The following is an 11,909-nucleotide window of genomic DNA, read 5'->3' as shown; positions in this document are numbered from 1 at the left end:
GATCACAAGTAGACAGAGATGCAGGCAGAAGAGGCTTCCTACTGAGCAGAGAGCCCGTTGTGGGGCTCAATCCTAGGACCCTGAGATCATGACCTGAGCTGAAGGCAGAGGCTTAACCCACTGAGCCACCCAGGTGCCCCTGTCTTGATATATATTGATTGATAAATCAATGATATATTGATAAAACAATATGGCAGATTTTTATATTGCTTAAAAATCATTTCTATATTTTGAGCATATGCAACATTATGACATAATTAATAAATGAATTAATCATGGTAGATATTCACTTTGCTAACTTCACTGACACCTTGACTATGATTTTGTCAGTAACATACACTCATTCTGACTTTAAATAGAAACAAAGTGATGAAGGAACCGCGTTATGTAGATGAATTGTGTGTCAAGAGCTAAATGTCATTTGCAGAGATGACATTGGTAGTGGATCTAGTGGCAGCATCCAATGTCCAGTGTCTGTTGACATTGCTGGCTCTGAGTTATTGAGGTAGTAGAGGTTAGGTCTTTTCATGAAAAGTGCTTATATATATTGAAAAATTGGATTTGAACAAATCTGTATCTCTGAAAAAAAAAAGTTTAAGGGGATAAAACAAACAAAAAAAAAAGGATGACACTGGATATATATTTTTAGCTAATTAAATAAAAGTTTGAAAGCCTTACTTCCAATATAAAGCATTGAAAATACAGGTGGGACAAGGAAATAGGTGAAGAATAACACATTGCATTAAAATATTCTCTGGTAGGGTGCCTGAGTGGCTCAGTGGGTTAAGCTGCTGCCTTCGGCTCAGGTCATGATCTCAGGGTCCTAGGATTGAGTCCCGCATCAGGCTCTCTGCTCAGCAGGGAGCCTGCCTCCCTCCCTCTCTCTCTGCCTGCCTCTCTGTCTACTTGTGATCTCTCTCTGTCAAATAAATAAATGAAATCTTAAAAAAAAATTCTCTGGTAGTATTATCTATATTTTAACAAAATAGCAATGGTTTCTTTTTAAATAAAGTTTATTTGTTATTGAAAATAGAAAAGGGCCTGTCTTGTAAAGGCAAAATTCTCACATTTCATAGCCATGTTATATTTGTGATATTTTAAAATGATGTTCTTGAGACTGAGAAATAAAAACTGCCTATTAAAAGTAACAAAAATAATGGAGTTATGTTGGTAGATAATTCATTTTGTTGTTCTTAAAGTTTTAAATAGTTTACTAGAATAAGAATTTCCAAATGAGAAAAGGAATGTAGGCATTGATCATTGGTACATGGTTTTACATTCTTCCATATCTATGAGTAAAATGTTGGGTAATAAAACTGTGAAAACTTTATAGACACCACACCAATCACCTTCTAGTATACTATAAAATTTAGTCAATCATTATGTTTATCACTATTTTTATGTCATTCTGCAACAAAGTAAGCTCTATTAGGTGTGAGAATCTCTGCACTCTTGCCTGATATAAACATCTTGGCTGCAACAGTGTTGGACATGTAGTACATGCGTAAATTTTTCAAAAATTACTAGATAATTGCAAACTGTATTTTCAATAGTTTGTTGTTAAAAGGGTAATTTACAAAGTAGACATAAAGTCTTAAATATATCCCAGGTTTTTCCACGTGTAGTTATTAAATGTTATGTTTTTTTTTCTGATAATCTTAATACTTAAATCTTCCCTTTCATCTTCAAAACAGAAATCAGTAAGTACTACATCAACAAATGTTAAATCAACTATTTGTGACTTAGTCCACACTTCATTCTTATATATATTCATTACTGATTTAAAAAGTAAAAACTATAATTAATGTTATGTGAAAAATAGGGATTCTATTACTAAACCAGCTTGAAATGCATGCTTCTAAAAAATTTGTTTTCAAAATCTGTTTTACTTTCAAAACTAGGAGGATCTGGCATTTTTCCTTAAGCAAACAGTGTAGAGAAAATATACTGAATAAAGACAAATGGTTATTTTACTGTATTTAGAGTTTTTTGGCACTGAACCAGCTTATAATTTGAAACTCCCACAGCAATACCCTATGACCCTACAATTGCCTTACTGGGTATTTACCCCAATGATACAGATGTAGTGAAAAGAAGGCCTTATGTACCCCAATGTTCATAGCAGCATTGTCTACAATTGACAAACTCTAGAAAGAGCCAAGATACCTTTCAACAGATGAATGGATAAAGAAGACATGGTACATATATACAATGGAATGTTACACTGCCATCAAAAAGGATGAATACCCAATTTTTCTATCAACATGGATGGGACTGGAGGCGATTATGCTGAGTGAAATATCAAGCAAAGAAAGTCAATTTCATATGGTTTCACCTACTTGTGGAGTGTAAAGAATAACATGGAGGACATTAGGAGAAGGAAAGGAAAAGTGAATTGGGGTAAAGTGGAGGGGGAGATAAAGGATGAGAAACTGTGGACTCTGAGAAACATACTGAGGGTTTTGGAGGGGAGGAGGGTGCAGGGATAGGTGAGCCTGGTGGTGGGTATTAAGGAGGGCACATACTGCATGGAGCACTGGGTGTGGTGCATGAACAATGAATCTTGGAACACTGAAAAAAATAAAACAAAATTAAGATGTTAAAAATGTAAAATAAAATAAGCTCTTTTATGATCAGACTGAATAGAAATATATCTATTTTTCATAACTGCTTTAGCTATAAAAGTTAGACACAAAAATAATTATTAGTTATCCAACCAAATATAAGAAAAATAACTATGTCATAATGATGCCTATAGATTTCAAAACTTTTACTTCATTTTTAATATAGTTTCATGTGTGCACACACAAACATGTATTCTTTTCCTTTTAAATAGACATTAAAGAAATTTTAGATTTACAGCAAAATTGAGCAGGAAATACAGAGAATTCTCATATACTCCCTGCTCCCCTTCTCTATAGATACACAGTTGACTCCACTATCAGTATCCTTCACCAGAGTGGTACATTTGTTACAATTCATGATTCTACATTAACACATCTTTATTACCCAAAGTTAATAGTTGGGTTCACTCTTGGCATTGTACACTTGATGGGTTTTGACAATTTTGTATTGACATATATCCATCCTTATATTATGATGCAGGACAGTTTCACTGCTCTAAATCCTCTGCTTCATCTGTTCATACTTCCTTCCTCACTAATCCCTAGCAACCACTGATCTTTTTATAGCCTCCATAGTTTTGCTTTTCAGAATGCCATAGAGTGTGGTCACACTCTATACAGCCTTTTCAGATTTGCTGCTTTCACTTGGTTATATGCATTTAAGTTCCATCATATCTTTTCATGATTTATTAACTCTTTCTACCAATAAACACTATTTTAGTGCCCAGATATACCACAGTTTATTTGTCCATTCACCTACTGATGTACATCTTGGTTGTTTCCAAGTTTTGGCATTTATGAACTAAGCTGATACACACATCTGTGTGTAGAACTTTGTGTAAATATAAGCTTTAACTCCTCTATGTAAGTATTTCGGAGTGCAATTGCTGGATCTCATAGTAAAAGACTATGTTTAATTTTGTAAGACTGACAAACTGCCTTCCAAAGTGGCTATATGATTTTGCATCCCCATCAGCAATGCATGAGCATTCATGTTGCTCTACACCCTCACCTGCATTTGATGTCGATGTTCCAGATTTTGGGCATTCTAATATATATGTATTGGTATCCTATTGTTGTTTCAATTCCTATTTCTCAATAACACAATGTGAAACATCTATTCATATGCTTACTTGCCAGATGTTTAAGTTTATCTTCTATAGTAAGGTGTCCCTTCATGTCTTTTGCCTATTTTTTAAATCAAGTTTGTCTTTTTCTTATGTTCAAGTTTGAAGAATTCTTTGTACCCGAAACTAATGTTATAGTAACTAACTGCAATTTAAATAAAAACTTGAAACAAATAAACAAAAAAGTTATTTGTATATTGTGAATAACAGTCCTTTAACACATATATCTCTTGCATATATTTTCTTGTAGTCTGTGGTTTGACATTCTCTTTCACAGAGCAGAAGTTTAAGTAACTTATTTCCCCCTAATCTTAAGTTCTTTTATTTCCTTTCTAGTCTTATTGCATTAGCTAGGCTTCCAGTATGAGGTTGCGAAGGATAATGCGTGAAAATATCCTTACCTTATTCCTGATCTTAGTGGGAAAATTGTATGTGTTTATCAATACTTTTTGTACATGGATTTTGGAAGAAAAAACATTGAAGCTTCAACATAGGTTTTAGTCACTGAACAAAATTGTATTAAGCCCTGGTATAAGTTAAATATTACACTAAGAGTATGCAATTACTATCTGATATAATAATGGCTAATCTTTTGCTTACTTTATGTCAAGGACAGTTCTTAAAAATTTATACTTATTAGCTCATTTATTATTTTTATATGTATTTATATTTATTACATATTAATATATTATATATAATATATTACATATTTTATATAATTTTATATTTATTTTTAAAAATAAAAAATAATTAAAAAAATTTATAATATATTTTAATATTTTATATATTTTTATATTTATTATTTATTATTATATTTATTATTATTATTTTTTAAGATTTTATTTATTTATTTGACAGAGAGAGATCACAAGTAGATGGAGAGGCAGGCAGAGAGAGAGAGAGAGAGAGAGAGGTGGGGGGGGAAACAGGCTCCCTGCTGAGCAGAGAGCCCGATGCAGGACTCGATCCCAGGACCCTGAGATCATGACCTGAGCTGAAGGCAGCGGCTTAACCCACTGAGCCACCCAGGCGCCCTATTATTATTATTATTGTATCCATTATTATTATTATTGTCAGTTGCCAAGGAGTAACCTGAAACAGAAGAGGTTTAATAAGTTGCTGAAGTTTTCACAGCCACTGTGTTATAGAGGCACATTGCAAAACCATGGAATCTACAAAGTCTTTGTGCTTAACTATGAAGCTATACAATATTTAACAGGAAGTCATGAGTTCTAACATGTTATAGTTTAGTGATAAGATTAAGATATATATTTTAAAAGTTAAATGGTCTTAGTATAATTTTGTAGTGGGTAACACCAACATTAAATACTTTAAGACTTTCAGAAAGATCATCAATTTGGATGAGATAGACAGATTAGTCAATAGAAGAATGAAGGATGGTCATTGAATTTAAGAGAAGAAGAGGAGGTATTGCTGAGTAGGGTCTAGATTATGAGCTATACGTAGATAGAAGGAAAATGAGATAATTTGATGGGAAATAGATTATTCAAAGTGGTATAAGGATAAGAGACAATATTATTTCCATCATTGTTATTGAGATAAAGATGAATATTCATATAATTTTGGATTGTGAATAGTATTTTTAAAATATAAAAGAGAAGCCAAAAATCAAATAATAAAAGTTAATCTCTCTGATTACATTTTCATATATTAAAATTTATGTGTATAAAATAAACTATAATTAGAGAACAAATGATAAATTGAAAGAATATTGGCAGTATATCTGAAAAGGGATAATATAAGGTATTTGTACATAAATTAAAAGTAGTAAATCAGTCAAAGTCAAGACCAATATAATAACAGAATAATAGTCAAAATCTACCAAGAAAAATTTACAAAAGAAATACATGGTTATTACACAAGGTATTATTCATAATAAATATTAAGTAATATTTCTATTTGTTTTTAGACTGTTAGTTATTCTGTCCAACAAATTGCCAAAGGTTATTTTATTATTATAAATATTATAATATTTATATAAGATATAATATAATATTTTATATAAATATAATAATATTTATATTATATTATAAAAATATTATAAAAGCTACATTTTCTTCTGAAGGAAGAGTAAATTATCTAATGCATCTAGGAGCTAGGAATGTGATATGTATTAAGAGTATGAAGACTTGACAATTTTATATAGTCATTCCATTTTTTAATTCTAATAAAGCAAATTATAATGAAATATATGCAATTTTATTTGATTTGTCAACATTATCAACTTAGAAGTAATATACAAAATATATAGGTTTAAATTAATAAGTTCTGTTATAGTAAAATATGAAAGAACTGTATATTCATTTAAAAACTACAAAATGTAGACATTGGTAATATTCTATATAATAAATTAGCAGGAATTAAATAGAATAAAAAATCAAAAATATAAATTTAATTTTCAGTTATATCTAAACTTTGTTCTTAGAATATGATAGAGGTGTGGATCATAGTTAAAAGTATAAGTATCAAGCACTGATTTCCATGAAAGTTTCATCTAGATATTTGTATAAGGAAATGTCTGTTTACCCTCATGGATATTTAATCTTAATGTTTTTTTTTCAGAATTTTTGTTGAATACAGATGATTAAAAATGCACTTAGCATGTGTAAAATTTCCAAAAAGATGATATTCTTGGGTAAACATTATGTAAACACTAAAATAATTAAATAATTCATGTTCCTATCCGTGAAACCCTAAAAAAGTTACTTAAACTCTGCCTCAATTTTGTCAGCTATAAAACAAGTGTAACTGTATTTCCTACTTCACAGATTGTTGTGAAGACTATATATTAATATTAATTTAATCCTTTAAAATTATATTTTGTACATGCTTTTCCTTTGTTTGGAATACTTAAAAACAAAAACAACCCTATTCTCGACCTGAAAAATTTTACTTATCCTTAAAGGTACAGATTTCATGCCAACTTTTCTGAGAAGCTACATTCTGCTTCCATTTAACTCCACATCTGTTTGTTAATAGCACAGTTGGGATTGTATTTTGTCTTTTTAGAAGTCTGTTCTCCCAAAGATTGTGAATGGTATAAATACATGTAATGGCCGTATTTGCACTTTTATTTTGTTTCTGCATATTGTTTCGTACAAAGACAATAAGTGTTTGCTGAAGATATCCATAGGTCATAAAGATTAGTGAGTGAAAAGTCTTTCTAAAGTAAACTATATTGATGTGCTTAACAAATGAGGGAAGTGAGAGCAGCATCTGCACACATGCTAAGTGTTCTACATATACTGATTTAATTTACCTTCACACCATCCCACTTAAGTGCATCATAGTCCTATTTTATAGATGAAGAAGCTGAAATATTGTGCTTTACCCAAAACATAGAAGTCTCTATTTTGTTTCCAAAATATTTTCTAACATTTTAGTGTTTAAACTAATTAAATCAAATCATTATAATTGTTAATGTAATTAATAAATAAGGTTGAAATTAAAACTGATTTCTTTTTGACAAGATAGATAACTTAATATTTAATGTTCTAAACAAACCACTTTTGGTGAAATGATGTAGTTTACAATAACTTTCTTATACATTTATCATCCAAATGATGTAATTATGAAATTTTCAGTTAGTTTAACATTGTTCAATATGCTTTAGTTGTTTGAAGATTTTATTAGAATGTTCCAACTACCTATGTGACAGTGATATGAGGAAAATGAGGGATATTACAGTTTATGTCAAACTCACTTAAATGGAGATTTAAAACTTTGATGGCAAAAAGGGTAAACAAGTTTTATAAAACAGAACGTTTGAAGTTGTAGCCAAAGTAACAAATGTGTGATAACACATTTTTCTTCCTGGTAACCCTCAGGGTAATGATAATAAAAATAACAAAAGTTATTTTATATGACCTTATGTAATCATCACCTCCAACGTGATACATTTTGTGATGCTCTTTTTAAGAGAACAAAGAAAAAGGAAGGTCAAAATCTTAAAGCACTCTGTTGTTATAATCTGGTTAGGTGTGAAAATATTAAATGATAGCTAAAGAAAAACTGATTTGGTAGTACATAATAATCTGGAATTGTTTTCCTTAGTGAAATGAAAATATCCTTGCAAAATATTAGAAGCACAGTGCAATAAAGCAAAATCATAACCTTCTCACAATAAGTTTTAGTAATTGCTGATCTCTAGAATGTAGGGTCTTTGGGGATATGTTTCATGACATATGCAGAAGTTTTATGAAACTGAAATACATCAGTACACAAGATATGTGCACAATGAATAATATTTAGAGTAAGAAAATATGGTGTGTGTGTGTCAAATTTTAAATATATGAGAAAGCTAATCCTTACGGTTTTGATTAGGAATTATATTGAAGTTGTTAAATAATTATTAGCATGAACTTGTGCAAAATTGCAAATATGAGAATGTAAAGTAGAAATCATACATACTAGCTTTCAGATTATACTATAAATAACCCTTATATTTTTATTTGTGTAATAACCTCAATAAATAAAAGTATGAAGGTTACAAAAGAAATCTATGGTAAAGCCCAGCACGAAGGCTAAAACATCTGAAACAGACCTTTTTAAATATATAAAATGTAAGTTATTTTTCTTCTGACAAAATTATATTTGTGTCATAATAAATAAGATCAAGGTTAGAAAACAGTATGGGCTCTCAGTGGAAAGACTTTCACCATTAATATCTTCCGAATGAGAACAGTTGGTGCTTGAGCACCAACATCAAGCCTTTGCTTGAAATGCCATAAATAGCTGTAGTGGTAAACAGCATAAAGAAACTAAAAAAAAAACAAAAAAACAAAAACTAAAAAAACCCCTGTTAAATCTTCAATATTAGATTGGTGTTAAGAAAAAGGATAGGGGAAGCATTCTATGTTTGAATCTGACCAAATGAATGCAACAGATTTTCAACAAAATTAAATATGTTCTGTTTAACATTAAGACAATAAGAATATTATAAAATAATAAACCTTTGCCACATGATTGAAGGGAAAGTCGATCCTAACCATTAAAAAAGTGGGGGGGGGGCAGGACATTTTGTAAATTCCTCCCCTTCTATAGAAAACTTGGTAAAATGGTGGTAAAGATTGTTAATGAAGAGTTAGTAGCAGAAGTCATGAAGATGAAACTTGTACCATGACTCCGTTTCAAAGAATTCAGAATTTCAGTCTGTGTTAAAATCTAATTCTGGCACAAATGTAATGAGCACTAAGAGATAGTCATATTCCAAATTCTCAAAAGCCTATTCCTTAATATATAGAATGCATTAGGATTTTAAAATAATTAATCTTTTTATCCATGATAAGTCATTTAAGTTTTCCATTTTCTTTCCAGATTTCTAGAAAGCTTTAATTGGATAGAAAGAAACATTGAAGCCTGAAAAACTGTTATACTCTTAGGGATGGATACTATCTCACATTAAAACCCTGGGTTTCACAGCTCTTCAAGAAAACCAAAACACCTCTTAATGTGCTCAAAGCCCATTCTTCTGTCACTTTTCAGTTTCTTCAGACAATCTTTTAAAATACTATATAAGTCCAGTATTTCATATATAGAAAATTTGGTTACCTACAAAGATAAAATCATAACTCTAATACACATTAAAATGTCATACGGTTTATTTAAATTGTATCTCTGCCATGGGTCTTCACAGAGCACACTTCTAGTGCTTTAGTAAGGTCCTGGAATGACTTTGTAACTAAACTTGTTCTCTCGGTGTTTTATACCAGTACAATACAATGTACAGCACACAGTACACATTTCAATGTGAAAATGCTAAAGCACACTCATAGCCAAGCCACAATAACTTAAGTGCTTTCTTTAAATTACATGATGTAATAAATAAAAGCAATGACAGTATTTCTCTGGGACAGAATTCTTAAAAGTAAAGTTGGAATGAAGGAATTACACATTTTAGATGTGGAAGCTGCCAAATTAATCTCTGAAAGTTTATAATACTTTAAAATTCAAACAACAACACATGAAAGTATTCATTCTTTTGATTCTGGGTAGTTCTGGGTTTTATTGATTTTTTTTCACATTGTAATGTTTATTTCCTTTTTGCCAAATGCTGTTAAAAAGCATATCTCTGTGGGGCACCTGGGTGGCTCTTGGACTCAAGTGTTGGACTCTTGATTTCAGCTGAGGTCCTTATCTCAGTATCCTAAGATCTAGCTTCATATTGGGCTCCCTGCTCAGCTGGGAGTCTGTTTTCCCACCCCCTCCCGCTATGTTCCTCTCCCTGCTCAGACTCACGCTTTCTCTCTCAAATGAATAAATATTTTTTTAAATTAAGTATATCTTAGTATTGTTCTGATTCCTTTTTTTTTTTTAAATTTTATTTATTTATTTGACAGACAGAGATCACAAGTAGGCAGAGAGGCAGGCAGAGTGAGAGGCGGGAGGGGAAGCAGGCTTCCTACTGAGCAGAGAGCCGGATGCGGCTTGATTCCAGGGCCCTGGGATCATGACCTGGGCAGAAGGCAGAGACTTTAACCCACTGAGCCACCCTGGTGCCCAGTATTGTTCTAATTCTTATGAATTTTAGAAAACCATCACATTATTGCAATCTTGGTCAACTGTATTTATTTCATTTGTGAAACCCAATATTGATTTTGACAAATTTTCCTTTGGGTTACTTATTTTAAACACTAAAGAGAGAGTTTGTATTTTAATGGTATTGCACATTTATTCATGTATCACAAGAAGACTCCATTAGTGATTTGTTTGGTTTTTAACTTTTTTCAAAGTGAGAATAATTTAATTATTTTGTAGTCTAACGTAACATTCTCTGTGTTTTCAAAAATTGAAATTTAACAATTTTATTTTAAAGTTAGACTACCTGTATTCCAATCAATTTCCCTTTAAATAACTTCATAATTTATTGCAAAATATCAACCTTGCAATGACAAAGTTTTGAAGAAAAAGTATCCAAAAAAAGTGGCATATTTGATTTAAAAAAGCCAATAGTTTCTATCTTAAGTAAATTTTTGTGGCAGCATCAAAATAATCTCCACTATTTTACTTAATAAGCTGGAAAACTACATAGATTTTTAACATATTCCACTGACATATAAAATAAACTTGCCTTATTTTATCAAAATGACACAAAATGTCATTCCATGTTATTTCACATAAATAACTTTTTCAGAGTATTAGAGATTTTTCCCCATAGTAGATACCAAGGATTATTTTGCATATCATATTAAAAAATACATTCATCTCTGCCCAATGTTCACTCTTTGCAGAGGAAGCTCTTGGCATTTGCAGCCTGACATTAAGAAAGAGGTGAGTATAAAAAGTACCCAACAAGTCTTGAAATACTAAAAAGATTTCTGTGAATTCTAAATTCTGAAATAGTAGTAATTAATTCAAAATTATAAAATGCTATATATTGAGATATAACGATAAATATGTACTATGAAACATAATCACTGGCAAACAAAATGAGTGAATATTTGGTAGTCAAACATCTGATACATTTAGTACTATTACATGGGAAGTGTAACAGTGTTCATGTTTGAGAATTAACAGATATATTTAGTTTAGGCATGAATCAGAAACAAAATCTCCCTAACAAAAATTATTGTAATTCATTACTTAACACTTATATTGGTGATTTGTCATTTCTGTCCCACCAAAAAACTCTAAGCACTGCAAATCCGGTCACTAGCGCAAATGTGGCCTGATTTGCGAGATCTCTTTGGAGATCCTCAGCTGTTTCTAAATCTGAAGCTTCATGTAAAGTGAAATCTCAGGCAGTGATCCCCAGAAGGATTTTTCAGTTTCTTTTTATTCACTGAAGAGTTGGAGTTCCATCCCAGCACTTACATTCATGTAATGAACCCAGCTCTGATTCTGGGCTATATAGACAACTTTATTCTCCCATTACTCAACAATATCCAAATTCTGGGCCACTTCTGCTGACTCCTGGACTCAAAGTTGGTCTAAAACTTCAACCCATCTCATCTGTTTTCATTTCTGCCCCATTCTTAGACCACAAAGGTATACATTTTTTATTTGCTTAATTGATTAAAATAGAGATTTTTCTGATTTCTACATCTCTGTGTAGGAAGAAAAGATGGAAGTAAATACTAGCCAGAATCCAACAACAAACAACTTTAGTTCTTAGCCCATCTATTTTGTAGATTCAGTT

This window comes from Lontra canadensis, unplaced genomic scaffold, assembly GCF_010015895.1.
Source record: "Lontra canadensis isolate GAN:19392208 unplaced genomic scaffold, GSC_riverotter_1.0 scaffold62, whole genome shotgun sequence".
Classification (NCBI taxonomy): domain Eukaryota; kingdom Metazoa; phylum Chordata; class Mammalia; order Carnivora; family Mustelidae; genus Lontra; species Lontra canadensis.
This window is presented reverse-complemented; position numbering follows the sequence as displayed.